The sequence below is a fragment of the Mustela lutreola genome, chromosome 6, assembly GCF_030435805.1.
Source record: "Mustela lutreola isolate mMusLut2 chromosome 6, mMusLut2.pri, whole genome shotgun sequence".
NCBI lineage: Eukaryota > Metazoa > Chordata > Mammalia > Carnivora > Mustelidae > Mustela > Mustela lutreola.
In genome coordinates this window covers 85,714,226-85,730,536 of record NC_081295.1, presented here as the reverse complement: position 1 = coordinate 85,730,536, position 16,311 = coordinate 85,714,226, and the positions used below count along the sequence as shown (strand labels likewise).

The window sequence follows — 16,311 nt, the reverse complement described above, 5'->3', positions numbered from 1 at the left end:
GGACTTCCTATTCCAACACAACTCCTGTCCCTGAACAATGATCCTTGTCCAGAAGACCTCTTCACCTGACCAGGATACCTGTGGAGCGCTTGGAAAGCTGGATTTGAAACTTTTCTGCCCACAGCATCCCCTCCATATCAGACACCCATCCTCACTACCACTAAAATTGTCCTCTTAGGTCTTCCTGGTCCTCTTATTCTAGAACTGCCTATGATTTTTTCCAGCTTGCTGCCTTCTACTTGGTGTAACACAGCCTTGTCCTCTTTATTGCAAAATAGAACAGTGGCTCCAAAAATGGGAGTGCCAGTCCATCAGCATCACCAGGGAACTCATTAAGAAACGCAAATTCTCAGGCCCCATCCCAGACCTACTGAATCAGAAACTCGAGGGGTGGGGACTGGCGTTCTGGTTCCACACACCCTCCAGGGGCTGCTGTTGAATCTGAGACCCCTTGCAACAGTGCATCAGAATCACTCATGGACCATACCTTCTCCCTCCCTGTGGGAAGCCCTGCACTAGAGCATTCCATGTTCTCTCCAGAAGGTAGATGTCATGTTCTACACTGAAGCTGTTAGTGACGGCTATCATACAGGTTATTGTATATTGGTTCTGTCCTGAGAACCAGGGAGAATTTCACTGCCACAGCAAATTCTTCAGATGCTATCACCAGCTGCTAAGCATCCCTGTGCTGGGGCGAGAAGTTGAGGAAGATGAGGCATGAGCCTGCTACCACACATGCAGGAACCCAAACTTGGGAGTGTCAACATCCAAGGTATTCAGAGAAAATCTTTGTTTCCCAAATGCTGCATTTCTGTGGAATGCATTATAGGGCATCTAACTGGAGTCAGTCGCCATAAAAAGAAGGCCAAGACTAGAACTCTCAGAAGTGTTCTACCGGAGTGCTGGTCCCCCCATCTACTTGCTAATAGGACATTTTGACTTAAAGCTGGAAGTCACGATCATTCCCAGAAAGATTATAAAAGATGAAGAAAATAAAAATCGTAAAAATAAAGATAGATATCCCTGAGGTTCAGCCATTGTCCAGTCATGTGCTCTGAGTCCTCAAACCGCATGGTGTCGGAGTTCCATTCTTTTTTTTTTTTTTAATTTTTTATTTTTTGTAAACATATATTTTTATCCCCAGGGGTACAGGTCTGTGAATTACCAGGTTTACACACTTCACAGCACTTACCAAAGCACATACCCTCCCCAATGTCCATAACCCCACCCCCCTTCTCCCAACCCCCTTTCCCCCAGCAACCCTCAGTTTGTTTTATGAGATTAAGAGTCACTTATGGTTTGTCTCCCTCCCAATCCCATCTTCTTTCATTGATTCTTCTCGTACCCACTTAAGCCCCCATGTTGCATCACCACTTCCTCATATCAGGGAGATCATATGATAGTTGTCTTTCTCTGCTTGACTTATTTCGCTAAGCATGATATGCTCTAGTTCCATCCATGTTGTCGCAAATGGCAAGATTTCATTTCTTTTGATGGCTGCATAGTATTCCATTGTGTATATATACCACATCTTCTTGATCCATTCATCTGTTGATGGACATCTAGGTTCTTTCCATAGTTTGGCTGTTGTGGACATTGCTGCTATAAACATTCGGATGCACGTGCGCCTTTGGATCACTACGTTTGTATCTTTAGGATAAATACCCAGTAGTGCAATTGCTGGGTCATAGGGCAGTCGGAGTTCCATTCTTAATTTCATGTGGTTCCCTTTCATGATGTGTTGTCATATCCAGGAGAGATGGCTCCAAAAGGACACTTGCATCTTTAGTCAGAGAATAGAGCAACGATCCTTCATAAGGAGGGAAGGCAGAAATACTGATATCCTCCCCAGAGCTTTAAAACCGATGTTGAGAGCCCTCCTCCCTGGGGCATTTTGTAGGCTAGGGCTAGAATCATTCCTAGTGGCCGTAGTGTTAGGATTTTGTTGTTGTCGTGTTCATCTCCAGCGTAATGTCTCCTCGGTACCAAGTCCCGAGTCTAGAGTTGCGCTGACTTGATGGAAAAAAACAGCTGAATGTCAGAACAGCTGAAATTTCATCCATTTCTGCACCTTCCAGCCCACAGCCCTTCAGGACTGCCCAAGAGGACAACAGTGTGATTCCAAATGGGGCAGAACCATCACGGCATAGGGAGATGTGTAAAGCATCTCACAACTTTAGGAAAATCTACTTTGTGCTTTCATACACTTGGTTGAACTTTTCAAAAATATTGACTAAACAACTTGCCAGCTGTGATTACCAACAGCTCTATTTGACAGTTGTTGACAGAAAGCCAGTGGGCACGTGCAACGTCATCTCGTGCTAACAAGGCCTTCATTAACGGCTGTTGAGATGAGTGTTCTCCTGGACCCGGAAGAGTGATTCCTGTCCCCTGGCGGTGTTCACTCGAGCATTGGTAAACTGTTTGCTTAGTGAGCCCGGGGGCAGACATGAAGCCCGCCTGTACATCTCCATCACGCCCAGGGTGTTTTATGTTCCGATCTCCAGGAACACAAATAATATTCTTTCTCAGCTGCTCCAAAATACAGCTGATAGAAAATATCATGGAAAAGGTGAATTGCCAGACAGTAAGCCCTCATGACCGAGAGCTTATTCATAAAATGATGACAAATTTATTGCACACATTCACTGCTGACTTTCTGAGATTAATAGCTGATCTATCTGATCTTAAAGGCTGACAATGGAATCAGAAAGAGTTACTGGTCAGTTTTCTCACCCATCCCCTTCACCCAGCAACCTTCCTCCCCAAGAAATAATACAGAAATATAAGCTGATTTAGCTTTAGCAACAGTCTTACAGTATTTTACTGTAGGAGATTTCCATGTGCCAAGGATAACTTTTAACCTTGTTGAATGCAGTCTGACTTCTTGGCATCTTTCTTCAACTCTGCAAAGCCCTCGGGGCAGGGGACTAGCACAGCGAGTAACTAGGGGTAGATTGAAACACAACCTGAAAGGAAGCCATATTTTTGTGCATGTCTCATGGCTTCTTGTTTACTACGAAGTAGTAAAGAAGTCATTGTTTGATGTCTTAGCCTTGGGGCATGAATAAAATTCAAAGCAGGTGTTAAGAAATGCACTGCTTCACATCTTGGGTACCGGTGCACACATGCACACATACACCTGTGTACAGGCGAAGCCTAGGTTTACAAAACACGGGGAGGGAGTTTCCGAGGCTGCTGGCCTAAGGGGAATCTGGATTCATCACAGGGAACGAGATGCCTCCCATGCGTTTTGCTCCCATCATTTTGATCCGGACTTGACTCCTGCAGCGAATTAAAATGATCTGACCAGACCTCCTGGCCTGCCAGACCTCCAAGTGCTCTGTTTGCCCAGCTAAATCCCCCTACCCATCGTGGCATCTGAATTTTGTGTCACATATTATCTAAATGATCTAACCTAATTTATGTACTTAACACATGCCCTGGTGTCTGCTGTCCTGTTGGGTTGACCACCATGCTTTGTGAGCTCAGAGGGAGTGGCCTGCTGGCGGCCGGGCTGCAGGCACTGAGACAAGCAGAGCAGGGTCACCCAGGGGAGTTCTTGCTGGCCAGCACGTGGACACGAGCCCGGTGATGCCGTCAGACAGTGACTTAGAACCAGGAAAGCCAAGGGCCTGCCTGGAACAGAGCATGCACCCAGAAATTCATTGACCCCAAGTTGCAGGTGGTGACTTTTTATCAAGAAAGTGTTTGAAAAGACAGAGAAATTGGGTTTTTTGAAGTTTTTAATAGTTTTCTATTAACAGAAAATGTCCCAGAAGAAAGATTGTTACGCGCACCACGCTGCCTTACATCAGCTTTAATTGTGTTGAATGCGGCAATTTATGCAAATTCAAGAAGGGGCCTTTATGGGGCCTGCCAGAGACACTTGTCACCTTTTTATTGTAGAACTCCTATCAGAGATTCCTGTGTGTTCAGTGGCTCGAGGCTAATCTTGGGCAGCTCCATGCGAAGAACAGTCGTTTTCATCACAAAGAAACATTTTTTCTTACTCTGGAGATTCTTAAAGCTCTCCCCAGTGCCCCCAATTTCTTACCTGTTCAGCTGCGAATATCAGGCCCTTAATGGCTGGAAAGGGAGAGTCTATTTTTAAGTTTTCACCGAATATCTCCCCCGTGTTAGTTGCTGAACGAATTTGGCATGTCATCAGATCTGGAATACCCGCAGGAGCTTAGTGTAATTTTTAGTTATGAAATTGGTCAGATTTGATTCAGAGAACGTCTGGCAGCCCTTCCGGAGGGCCACGGGCTTGCTTAGGTGCGTGTACTGTGGTGGGTTTCTGAGGTAGGGGCGGGGGTTATATTCTGCACGGGCATTTGGTGTGAATTTCCATAAAAGCCCTTTTTTAAAACCTGGAATTCAGGGCCATTTTGTCCTCATTGTGTTCTAAATCCTTTCAGTATTTAAGACACTAGGAAATGAAATTGCCAAATTCTTAGCATTTGAAAATTGGCTCCTGCCCAGGCGCGGTCCTCGCATTTCCAGCTCGTGTCTCAGAGGGAGTGTGCTCCAGGGGGAGAGACAGGCGACAGGCATCGGAGAGTCACGCAGCGCCAAGGAGGAGCAGCGTTCTCCTCAGAGGCAACGGCCTTTTCAGAGCAGGCCTGCTCTCCTTATAGGCTGAAAGGAGCCACTCGTGTCCCTAAATCAATAATTCTGTGGCACATTGTACTTGCCGAGGACAGGGAATCCTCTAGGGAGGAGCAAACTAAATGGTCCTGGCCCCCACCAGCCTCTAGAGCTGGCTGCCGGCGTGGCTGAGCTGCCCGCCCTTCCAGCCATCCAGTGGAGGCCTAGACCAGGGGGTGACTGTGCTCCAGGCACATTTCAGCAGAGTCCCCCAGCACCTGAGCTGGGCACCAAGCAATCAAGTAGACTGAACAATATGGAGCCTGTCGGGGTATTTGGAGCCTGTACAGGGCTGTGAGGGAGAAGTGTGTCCCTTTACACCCACCGCAGGCTTGGCCTAAAGTAGTCCTGTCTGTTCTGGACAGGACCTTCACAGCACAGGAAACCTCAGCCCCAGGCAGATCGTTCTCCTCAGCTGCCGTAACCGAGAGAGGTGAATGGCCCAGAGCCCAAGCCACAGATGGAGAGCGCGTCCCTCCTCCTCACCTCTGCGGGAGGACCACTCCCATCCTCCTCTGTAACACCGCCCAGCACAGGACCCCGCAGCCTCTCCGAGTCACCACGTCGATGTTTCTGGTTTCTCTAGAGGGCCAAGAGTTACTACTCAGTTGCCAGAATCAGCATGTTGCTGAGAGCCCTTCTGCACGTGGACCAGTAATGGGCCCAGTCACATCGGAAGGGTCACTGGGTGGACTCAGCACCGTGATAGCGAAGTGTTGGTCTAGACTGCTCTGCCGGGTTCTTGAAGTCTGGTCTGCGTCTTTACTTCCAGAGTGAGCTAGGAATTTTGGTCTCCCGAACAGGTGGCTGCAAGAGTCCTTATATGTGTTAACTACACAATCACTCCTCTTTTCAGCCTCTTTCTGCCTGTCCCTCACCAGTGCAGGGACTACTTGGTGGTATTTATTTTTCAAAGGGGAAAAACGGATTTTTGTCTCTGATGTGGACCTAGAGCCATACGAATACTGAATTTATCCGAAGAAGATGAATAACTGACCTTCAGCTAATGGCTAATCCTTCGATATCAAACAAGGTGAATTTCTTATACAAAATCTTATATTTATCAGAGCCTTTGAGAATTCCAAGGACATAGACAGAACCTGGAGTGCTTGTGAGTAAGGACTTCCCATCTCCATGCTGTCTTGGGAATTGGTTTGTTGAAGTTCTTGCAGGCTCTGGATCTCTCAACTTTGAGCAGGATTATCTCGGATAGTAGCTATTTCTGAACCCATCTCTTATTTCCTTGTGTGCAGAAATCTTAGTGGTGTGAACTTTGTAACATAAAATCTTCCTTACGTAAAATGCTCAGCTATATCTGGTTCATGAAGAAAAGCTAACAAAGGTCCTGAAGAATCTGTTGTGCTACCAGTGGGGAGGGGAGGAGAGTTTTGGGGGCAAGGATTTAGATGGCAAGTGACCCAGCTGGTGTAGGGTGTAGGGACCCCAGACACTGCTGCAGTAGGCTTGAGACACACTTTCCCCTGGAGGAGCCTACATTTCCCTCTCCTACCTGTTGGGCTCTTGGAGGAGCCAGATAATGGGCAAGGGTAAAAGGTCGTTAATTATAAGATCCAAGTGTGACGGAAACCCTATTAGAAAGAACACATCTCTTCCAAAGACTTCCCAGACATTTAGAACTGTTTCAGCCGAGTTTAAATTTGCGAGGGAAACCATTAAACCTCGGAAGAAAGAAATGCCAGACCAAGAGGGTGCTCTGTAGACACTAATTTGATTGACCAGGCCTCCCCTGTTGCTATACCACACAAAAGCTCTTGCCCAGATGCATGTGTGTGTGCGTGCACACACACACACATACCCCAACACCCACCACCAGTTGTGTACAAACATAAATACAGAGGCAGGAAGAAACATGAATTTTCTCTTTTTTTTTTCTGCATAATACTCAAATTCATTGGGTTTCTAGCACAGCTGCTGCAAGAGAGAAAAGCACTTGGCCCCAGAGTCTGTTTATGTGTTTGAGCCGAGAAAGCGATTTTTGTTGCAAGGAGCTCTAAGTGAGACAGACAGAGTCAGAGAATGAGAGAGAGAGAGATAATTATCTAAATTATGTTCGTGCTATTATCGAAGACGAATATAGTTAAAATGTAATTAAATATGACGGGCTAGCAGGATGTAAGCCAAGCTTTGGAATGCTAATCATCAATTACTGCATCCCCTTAGGGGAATCAAGGAGTGCTAGGTGGCAGGGGGTGGATGGCACCAGAGTGGGAGCGGGGGACTTGGGGATGGGGAGCTGAGTGAGGATTCAGGGTATTAAAGCTGCCCTCTCCCCTCTGCTCCCGCACAGACTCATCTGAACGCTCTAGAATGTCCCCAGGAACGAACTTTCCTGTGGCTGCCACAGGGTTGGAAGCTTTCAGCTCAGCTCTTATGAGGAGCTGGTGGGAGGGTCCTGACCTTTCCTTTGAGAGGAAACTCCTCTAAAGGGGAAAATTATGCTATGAGCAGGAAGGTAGAACCAAGACCAGCTCATGTTAAAGCAGCAAATGCAAGTGCGTGCACCAGCACCTGCCGGGAAAGCAGAACATGCCCACATAGGTCCAGAAATCTGAGGCAGGAGGAACCTGGGGGACTGTTGACCTGAAATGTAATTAGGACTGTAGATGACACACGACCTCTGTCCCAGCACCCCCACCTCACCCCACCACCCCGAGCCAGGGGAAGGGCTTGCCCCCCACCCCCTCCACCCCCGCTGTACACTGAAATCCCTTGTAGAGTTTAAATGGGACTCATGCAAGACCCACCCCCCAGAGATTCTGAGTTTAATTGGCCTGGGGTGTGGCCTGGGAATGGAAATGTTTAGAAGCTCCGCAGAATAACCTTCTACCAACTGTAGCCAAGGGGAGGGCAAGCAAATTACTTTTTTTTTTGAGATTTTATTTCTAAGTAATCTCTGTACCCAAGCTTGGGGCTCCAACTCAAACCCCAAGATTAGGAGTTGCAAGCTCCACCAATTTGAGCCAGCCAGGCACCCGAGATTTTTGTTGTTTGTTGTTAAAGAAACATAATTGGTGTATCCTATTCTATTTTTTCTGTATTTTCTATATTTTTATATATGTTAATGTATATTATATGTTATTTATATATTAATATATATTTTATAGAAATATCCCATAATTCTATATTTTCTATATTTGTGTGACCTATTCTAGGTTCCCAAAGAATTTTGAGGTGGTATGATTCCTGTGCACGAGTTCCTTTGTTCCATTTAGCACTGCCTAAGGCTGGGAAAGAAACCTGGCCGCCTTCTTGAGTCAGGAGGGTGGTGTGAGCAAGCAAAGCAGGCCAGGGTAGGCTCCAGGGAGATGCAGACCACCAGGAGCTTGATGGCCTGGGTCTGTCTCATTCACCTCAGCTGTAGACAGTGTTGTCTTTATAGAAAAGGACCCAAGGATCCCAGATCTTCAAGTTTTTAAGAGAAACCTATTTGTACAAACCTGTTTTTCTTTTCATGTGAAATCTCCTAATTTTTTAAGTGGGATCTAACTCAAATTTTTAAAATTACTCAGTAAACTAGCAAAAATATATCTTCTGAGCCTCCCCTGTGTGACCTTTGATCTCAGGAAGCGTTTGGCTGAGCAGCATGTGACTAAATGGTCACTACTCCCAGGGGCTCCTCACAGTCTGTTTTCCAGCCACCTCAGTAGGACCCACAGTCAGGTCCCACTAACTTGGCAGTGTTTTTCCTCAGCCTGGCATGCAGAGGGCTGTCCGTAAATAGTTGTTGGAGAGAGAGGATAAATGGAGCGAGCCCAGAATTTCCCGTAAATTGGGGCAGCGAGACAGCTACAAAATCCAGTTAAGTGTCCTGCAAGACAAAAGAACTTCCTCCCAGTGTGCCAGATTCGACCTGCCCCCTCACTGGGCCTTTCCTTCAGCACGGGGTCAGAGATCTGGGGACCAGGGAGCTCTTGGGAAGGACTTAGGATCTGGGCTGACCCCGCCTCTCTGCTGTATAGGACACTCTGTCCCTGGGACAAGGGAGGTGGGCCCAGGGTGTGCCAGGTTGGGAGCAGCTGGGGAAGGACATTTAGAGCCCCATTTAGGGCCTACTACAACTCTGGAATTCCCGCCTGACCCAGTGCCCTGGGCAATGCCCCGGCCCACACAGCCCACCAGGGGCTAAGTGTTAAGATGAAACAGGTGACGGTGGGATCCTTGGCCCAGCACAGCTGAGAGGCAGACAGAACAGCGCTCTTGGAGGGACAGTGGGTGGGCTGTTGTGGGGTCACGCTCATAAAGTATTGTCAAAGGGATCTTCAGGCCAGTCTGGAGGCTCACTCCAGGCCTCCAGTACCTGTCATGTCTCCGCGCCACTCAGCTGTGAGAGGGTGCCGCTGGCACCACAGGAGTGCGGTTGATAGGGGACGGCCTTTAATGTTCCCATCCTCTGCAAGAATCTTTTCCAAAGGCTCCTGTCGCCTGCCTCCCAGCCCTGCTCCCCAAGGCTGTAATAAATCTGCTCCCCCAACATAGCCTTTCCATGCCTCGTCACCAGAGGCCTATCTCCTCCTCGGCTCTGCTTTTAATTTTCACATTCTGAATTTTTCAGTTGTCATCAAAGTTATACATTAACATTGTTTTAAAAGCCAAGTACAGGGGCACCTGGGTGGCTCAGTGGGTTAAGCCTCTGCCTTCGGCTCAGGTCATGATCTCAGGGTCCTGGGATCAAGACCCGCATCGGGGGTCTCTGCTCAGCAGGGAGCCTGCTTCCTCCTCTCTCTCTCTGCCTGCCTCTCTGCCTACTTGTGATCTCTTTTATTTATTTAATAAATAAATAAAATCTTTAAAAAAAAGAAAAAAAAAAGCCAAGTAGAACCACAGGGGTCATTAACAAAAAGCAGGACTCCCTACTTCTTTCTTCCCTCCCCCAAGGCCCACTCCCCAGAGGCAACTGCTTCCCTTCCTTCTCTTTAACAATTTTGGAGTATTTGCAAGTTAGAATGTTTGGAGGAAATACGTTTAACATGGTTTAAAAATTTAAAACTAGGGCACCTGGGTGGCTCAGTGGGTTAAAGCCTCTGCCTTCGGCTCAGGTCTTGATCCCAGCGTCCTGGGATCGAGCCCCACATCGGGCTCTCTGCTCACCAGGGAGACTGCTTCCTCCTCTCTCTTTCACTGTCTACTTGTGATCTCTGTCTGTCAAAAAAAAATTTAAAAACTAAGGACAGGCAAATGACTCTCACCCATCATCTCTTCCTCCGGAGATTAGTTTATACGTGAAATGAGTATGTGGATTCTCCCCATTTTCTTAACACTGATTTCTCTATACCGGGAGATCTCTAGAACTTCTCTGTCCCTCTCCCTAGCTCTCTCCAGCTGCATAGTCCTTGCTCATAGGGCTCGAGATGGATCATAATTTACTTAACCAGTCCCTTAGGTTGTCCGGCTTCTCTTGGTCTTCACAGGGTGCTTGTCCCTGCAGTGAGCGTGTCAGGAGCTCCCCTGATGTGAGAGGAATTGCTAGCTCTAGGCTCCGGGTGTGTACACTTAAATTATTGGTAGTTGGCTAGTCAGTTTACACTTCTTCCAGCCGCGTGTGAAAGTCTGTGTCTCCCCGCTGTCCAACATAACACATGATCAGACTTTTAGGTTTTAAGGCAAACGTTCCTGCCTTATAGACCTTTCTTTTGGCCAATGCCTTCAGATTTCTAAATAATAGCTTATTACGTTGTCTTTTAGTTCTGTTAGGGAAAATTATCTCCTCCCTCCTTTGAAAGATAAGGATTTAGCTTTGAAAGATAAGGATTTAGCTCCCCCCTCCAGTGAGAGTACGTCTCTCCCCACCCTCCAGTTCAAGCACAGTTTTTATCATTTATTATTAGCATTAGCATAACTGTGTAACTATTGTTCAGAGCTAAGCCTGTAGTTTGCTAAGATCACCATTCCTTTTAGTATCATTTTTTTTCCCTGGAGTTAAACATTACTTACTTTTCCATATATATCTTTCATTAATTTCCTAGACACATATCACCTATTTTTGTCAGACCCACAGAAATCCCCTCAGGCGGCTCTAAGACCTCTGGTAAATCCTTTGTTTTTCCCCTAGGAGCCTTGCCTTCTCTCCAGAGCAGGGTTGGTTGTCCTGGGCTTCACTTGGCTCCCGTCCTCCACTCTCCCTGCCCACCCTCCTGGAAATGCCCCTCACATCTCTTCCTGTCAGATGCTCCCTTTTCTGGGTCCTGTAACTTTCTTTGCAGTAGTTTATTTCTTTGTTATTGGTGGAGCATATTTTCTGGAAGTTTCTAGTGAAGGCACTGAAGGTAAATTTCTTCAGATCTGTGCCTAAATTGAAGTTTCTTTATTCTATCCAATACCGACTGGGCTGGGAATAGTTGTCTGGCTGCGACCAACTTTTCCCTCAGCATTTAGAAAGGAGGGCTCTATTATCTCCTAACTCCCAGGATTACTCTTGAAAAATCTCAAGCAGTTTTGGTTCCCTCGTCTTTATGTTGACTTGCTTTTGCCCCATCCAGAAACATTTAGATCTTCTAAAGTTTCTCAATAATATGTTTTGTTTTCTTACTTACCATAGTGGCCACTCAGTGGCCTCTATAATTTAGGAACTTATGTCCTTCATATCTGAGAAAGTGTCTTTTTACTTTGACAGTTTTATAGCTCATATCTTCTCTGCTCTTTTTTCCTGGGACATCGACTAATTGGGTAGTGGATGTCTTAGTTCAGGCCTCTCATTTTCTTATCCTTTTTCTTGTATTTTCTACCTTTGCCATCTTGTTTGATGTTCTACAAAATTTCCTCAACTTCTGCTTCTGCTGTGTTGAATTACTGATTTCAATTCATAGTTTTAATTGACAAGAGCAATTTCTTATTCTGAGTATCCCTTTTTCATATCATTTTATTCTTATTTCAAGGGTGTAATAATTCTTTCATCTTTTTGACAGTAGTATAAGGGTTTTTTTTTTTTTTTCCTGAGGTTTTATTCTTTCTGCTGAATTATAACTCCACCCTCTGAATTATTTTTCTTTTCTATTTGCTTTTGGTCTCTATTTTTTATGTCTGGGTCCTTGGTGCCCCTTGACTGGCTGTTCACCTTCAAATGTTAGGCACTGAGAAAGAGCTGGTAGGAAGCTTTGTGTAGGAGGGTGGGTTTATGGATTTCCTTCAGGGTTTCAGACTGGGATTTGGGCATTTAACTGGGAGACCTCTGCCTATTTATTAAGACCCAGCACACTAGCTGCCTTCGGTTTCTTCTCCTGGAACATTCTTCTAGATCAGCATGGCCATTTCCTCCGTCGATGTCGATTTTAGCTCAGTTGAGGGAGAACCTCCTGAAATGTGGTCTCTGGAAGCAGTGTACCTGTCTTAATCTACTTACACTGCCATATTTGTCTACTTAGCCCTATATTTTTTGTTCCTCTCTCCCACTAGAATGTAAGCTTCTTGAGGGCAGAGCCTAAAACAGGGCCCACTCCATAGTAAGCACTGGATAAATATTTATGGAACCCAGACTGGAGGGACAAAGAGCAAGAAGGTGGATCAGTATCTCTAGGTCTTTCCTGGTGGGCTGGTCAAGAGTCTTCAGAGGGATCCTCCAGTCTTCTGCATGGGGTTTAAGCCTGGATCACAGTGTCTGAAAGCCAAAGGAGGGCTAGGAACTGGAAATCTCACCATCCGTGATACTCACTTCTTTGTAATTCTATGCTCTCAGCTCCAACATGCTCCCACCCTCTGCTGTGCCTGGTTCCCCCAGAGTAGACCCTCTCTGTTCAAGTATTCCCAAGTGAAATCCCTGTCTCCTGTTGAGACAGAAGAGGGCTTATTCCCAATGTGTTGGAAGAAAGAGAGGGGATATGTAGGGGGTCCATCTACTCTTTTCACCTGTTTTCAACCAGTCCTCATAGTTCAGCCCCTGTACACCCCGACCTTCAAAGGTGACTGGTGACTGAAGACTATGAGCCTTTCGAGGGTCACGTAGTGTGAATCTGCTTGGGGTGTGTGTCTGTGTGTGTATTAGAACACATATATTTGATATGAAGCATATATTAGATTTCCTTTTAGTGGAGGGAGCAAAGATTTAACCCATGTGTTCAGTTTGCCCCATGTAACTGCCAGTCTGGCTTTGGCCATCTCCCCAGTGTTAACCAGGTTTACTCCAGAAGAATTCTGACACTGGCATTCTCTGTATAGCATCAGCAGCCGAGTCCCATGATTTTCCAGAACCAAAAAGCTTAAGGCACTATTGGTATAGGATCTACAGGATCCCCAGAGAAGGCAGGATGAGGCTTAGGATGGAAAGCCAATCTCAGCTGAGCCCCGCTGCCTGCCTTCCTTCGGGACCCCTTGTCACCAGAGCCACTCTACATAAGCCCTGCAGAGGGGTGGCTGCACCCCTCCCCCAGCCAGCAGGTCCCCTGTCCTCTGCTCACTTCTGCAGAGATGCATTGGTCCTGAGCTGGCGGAGCCACCTGGCAAATCCACGTGTCCATCGGGGGGCCCCTAACTTCCACATGGGAGGTTTTGGTTAATTCCACCCCTGCCAAATTCTTTCTTTCTCACATAAACACAGACACCATTTTAATGCCTTTCTTCTCCCTCTTTTTTAATTTATGTCAAGAACTGTTTAAAATGCAGGAAAGAATAAGATGTGTTCTAACATTCACTCACATACTCATCCCCAGAATTGACTGTAGTTAATATTTTCCACGTACACTTCGTCTTTTTTATTTTAATCAAAGAAATAAAACATTCCAGTTAATGTTGAAGCCTCCTTTGTTCTCCATCAGCAAACCCATTCCTCACCCTCTCCTCAGAGACAACCACTGTCATGAGTTCAGCACATCTTCCAGAATATTGAAACACATTTTGTGAGCATGCGTGTTTTCATGAGTAATGTGTGGCTGTGTGTGTGTGTGTGTGTGTGTGTGTGTGTGTGTTGTGTGGTTCCACATTGTACATGTCGTCCCCTAATTTGCTTTTTTAATACAACCTTCTGTGTTTTCCATCTCTCTAAGCTGCCGGTGTGGAGAGAGGGAACACCTGCTGAGCCTCTTCTCCACTTTGGCCTACGTGTGACTGTAAAGACAGAACCGTAGCCGGTGTGCAGGTTACCCCACGGCAAGCATGGTTTGCTCATTGAATCCCCACAACCACTTCAACCCCCTTGCACACAGGGACCTGAGGCTGCAGGGGCTGGCGTGCCAGGGGTTCGGCTTGTGATCCGCTCGCGTGCGCCACTCCTGCCCGGTTTCATGAGGCCAGCATGGAAGTGAGGTGGTGTAAAACCCTGGGACCCAGGCTGGGTGCCCCAACCTCTCCATTGGAAAGTCCCCCCTGTGCTCTTAGGTGCAAAGAACACCAACAGTCACGAAATCTTGACACTGGGCGGCACTGGAATGTGGGCAGATAGTTTCTCTTTCTGCCTCAGTATCTCGCCTCAGAAATGGGATTCCAACAGGCTGCCCAGCTACCTGACAGATTGCTGGGAACCTAGCCTGATAGATCATGATTGGGAAGCACTTTGTAAGCCCCACAGTGGTGTGCAGATGGAAGAAACTGTGAGGAAGGCTCCCTGCCCACTTTTTCACTCCTTAACAGACCACCTACCCTATTCCAGGCACAAGCCCCCGGTTTTCTGCACATGGCAGTACTTAATCCTCATTCCTGCAGCAGCCCCTTTAGAGAGACTGTTCCTAAGTAAGCTCTTGTTTTCCTGCCTTGTTTAATTACCACTTTGGCAACGACATCGTTTCCTTTTTTTTTAAACTATATATATATATATATATATATATATATATGTATATATATATATATATGGTGTGTGTGTGTGTGTGTGTGTGTGTGTGTGTGTGTGTAGTGTTTCAGCCTCATTATGGGTTAAATTGAGTTTTATGAGTGTCAACCCAATCAAAATTTATAACTTTTTTTCTCCAGAAAAATTGCTTCCAAGCTTCAACCAACCAGTCACAGGGAAGCTTTGGAACACAACCAAGGTACTGTTGACACTGTTCTGTACTCAGATCGTGGAAGGATAGCTGTTCTCCCCAGAGGGACTGTGAGTCTTGAAGGGCAAGCCCTATGTCCTACATGGATTCCCCATAACACCAGCGTGCCAGGCTCAGGAGTATGTTGAATAAATGCTTGCTTAATTCCTCCAAAGCCCAGCTCCCTTGTCTGTTTCTAAGAGATGGGTGCTGATGGGAGTGTCTTGGGCACCTCTGGGAACCCCTGCTGTAGTCGGTAAGTCACATACTAGCAAACTTGCCTCACAGATGAGGCCCGGGAAGCAGTGTGTCTTCTCCAGATTCATTTGGCTGAATGGTACTTGTAATAACAATACCATCAGTGTTTCTTTAGCACTTAGCACCTTGTTTTTGGATGTTTTTTCTATATTTGTTCATGTATCTAATTGTCACCAAAAGAAAGTTAGATATTTTTATTATCTTCATTGTACAGATGAGGAGACTGAAGCCCAGAGAGGTTAAACAGCTTGCCTAAGGTCACAGAGCTGGGAAAGGGGCAAAGTGGAGATTCTAACCCAGAGCCTGTGGTGTCAACCAATGTGCCAAACCACCTCGAGTTCATGATCTATATTAAAACCTTGAACAGTAGGCAAGAGAGGTGCTTTTTAAAAATGCTTACATGTACATTCTACCAAATGCAGACCACACAGAAAGATACGAAAGTCTAGTAGACAGCTCTAGAATTCTTTCATCCCAAGCTAAAGTCTTGATCAATATCTTGGCAAACATGCCTATAGATAACCCTCTCTGAACACATCTGTGGATAGATACGTATATAGAATCTCCCACACATGAGACCTCCCTCGAGCTGCTCTTTGGTGACCAGCATTGAACAGAAGAGACTGGAGCTCAGGAGAGGTGAGCCCAGCCTTCGGGGCCAGCCTTGGGACTTCAGTCCAGGATGGGGCTTTCTCTTTTGTCCCAAGTGCTCAAAGCAGAGGCCACATGCATTGTTGCTGCTCGTTGCTCCTGTTCCTTCCTCCCATCGTCCAGTCTTGGCTGTGAGCCAGGTAGGTGCATACCCTTGAGGCTCCTTCATCTTCCTGGGCCTGTTACCTACCAAGGAAGAGACTCAGGGTACTTGGCAAGGAGGGATACAGTTCTCAGGAAAACTCAATAAAAATACCAGTGGAGCCTCGCAGGGACTGAACAGTGGCAGTGGTTTCCTGGCGCCCCGAGATCTTCGAGTCACACAGTGATTGCGTATGTGGCCCCAACGTGGACTTCCAGTGCCGCCTTACCACTTCCCCGCTGAGCAGCACTTAAAATTGTTTGGAAGAAGTTGAGGGCAAATGGGATCTGATATTTGGGGAGGGAGAGACGCCCATTACCTCATCCTAACCACCATCCCTTCCTACTGATATTTTGTTTTAGGGTTGGTATCCGGTTTTGCTGAAAATGAAATCATCTTTCAACTCTCAGGCTGTGTTAGTGAAAATGAACTCTAATGTGATTAGATATTAATGCCGTGTAATGGAGGATCGGTATTAAATTGAGGCCTTCTGATCCTATTACTCCACAAACGCTCCCTCCTGCTCAGGCTGCTGCCCTGCCAGCCCCCTTCCCCGGGCCCAGGCGAGGGGCTGAGGTGCTCGATCCCCAACCCCACAGCCGGAGCCTGGCTCTGCCTAAGGCCACTCCTGGCCAGACCTCTCTTCCT

General features: G+C 46.6%; 1 protein-coding gene across 1 annotated transcript in view; it reads left to right on the top strand.

The window, feature by feature from the left end:
* Nucleotides 1-16,311, top strand: part of BTBD9 (BTB domain containing 9) — a 417,303-nt gene that overhangs the window by 381,553 nt on the left and 19,439 nt on the right. The gene's annotated exons all lie outside the window — the stretch shown is intronic.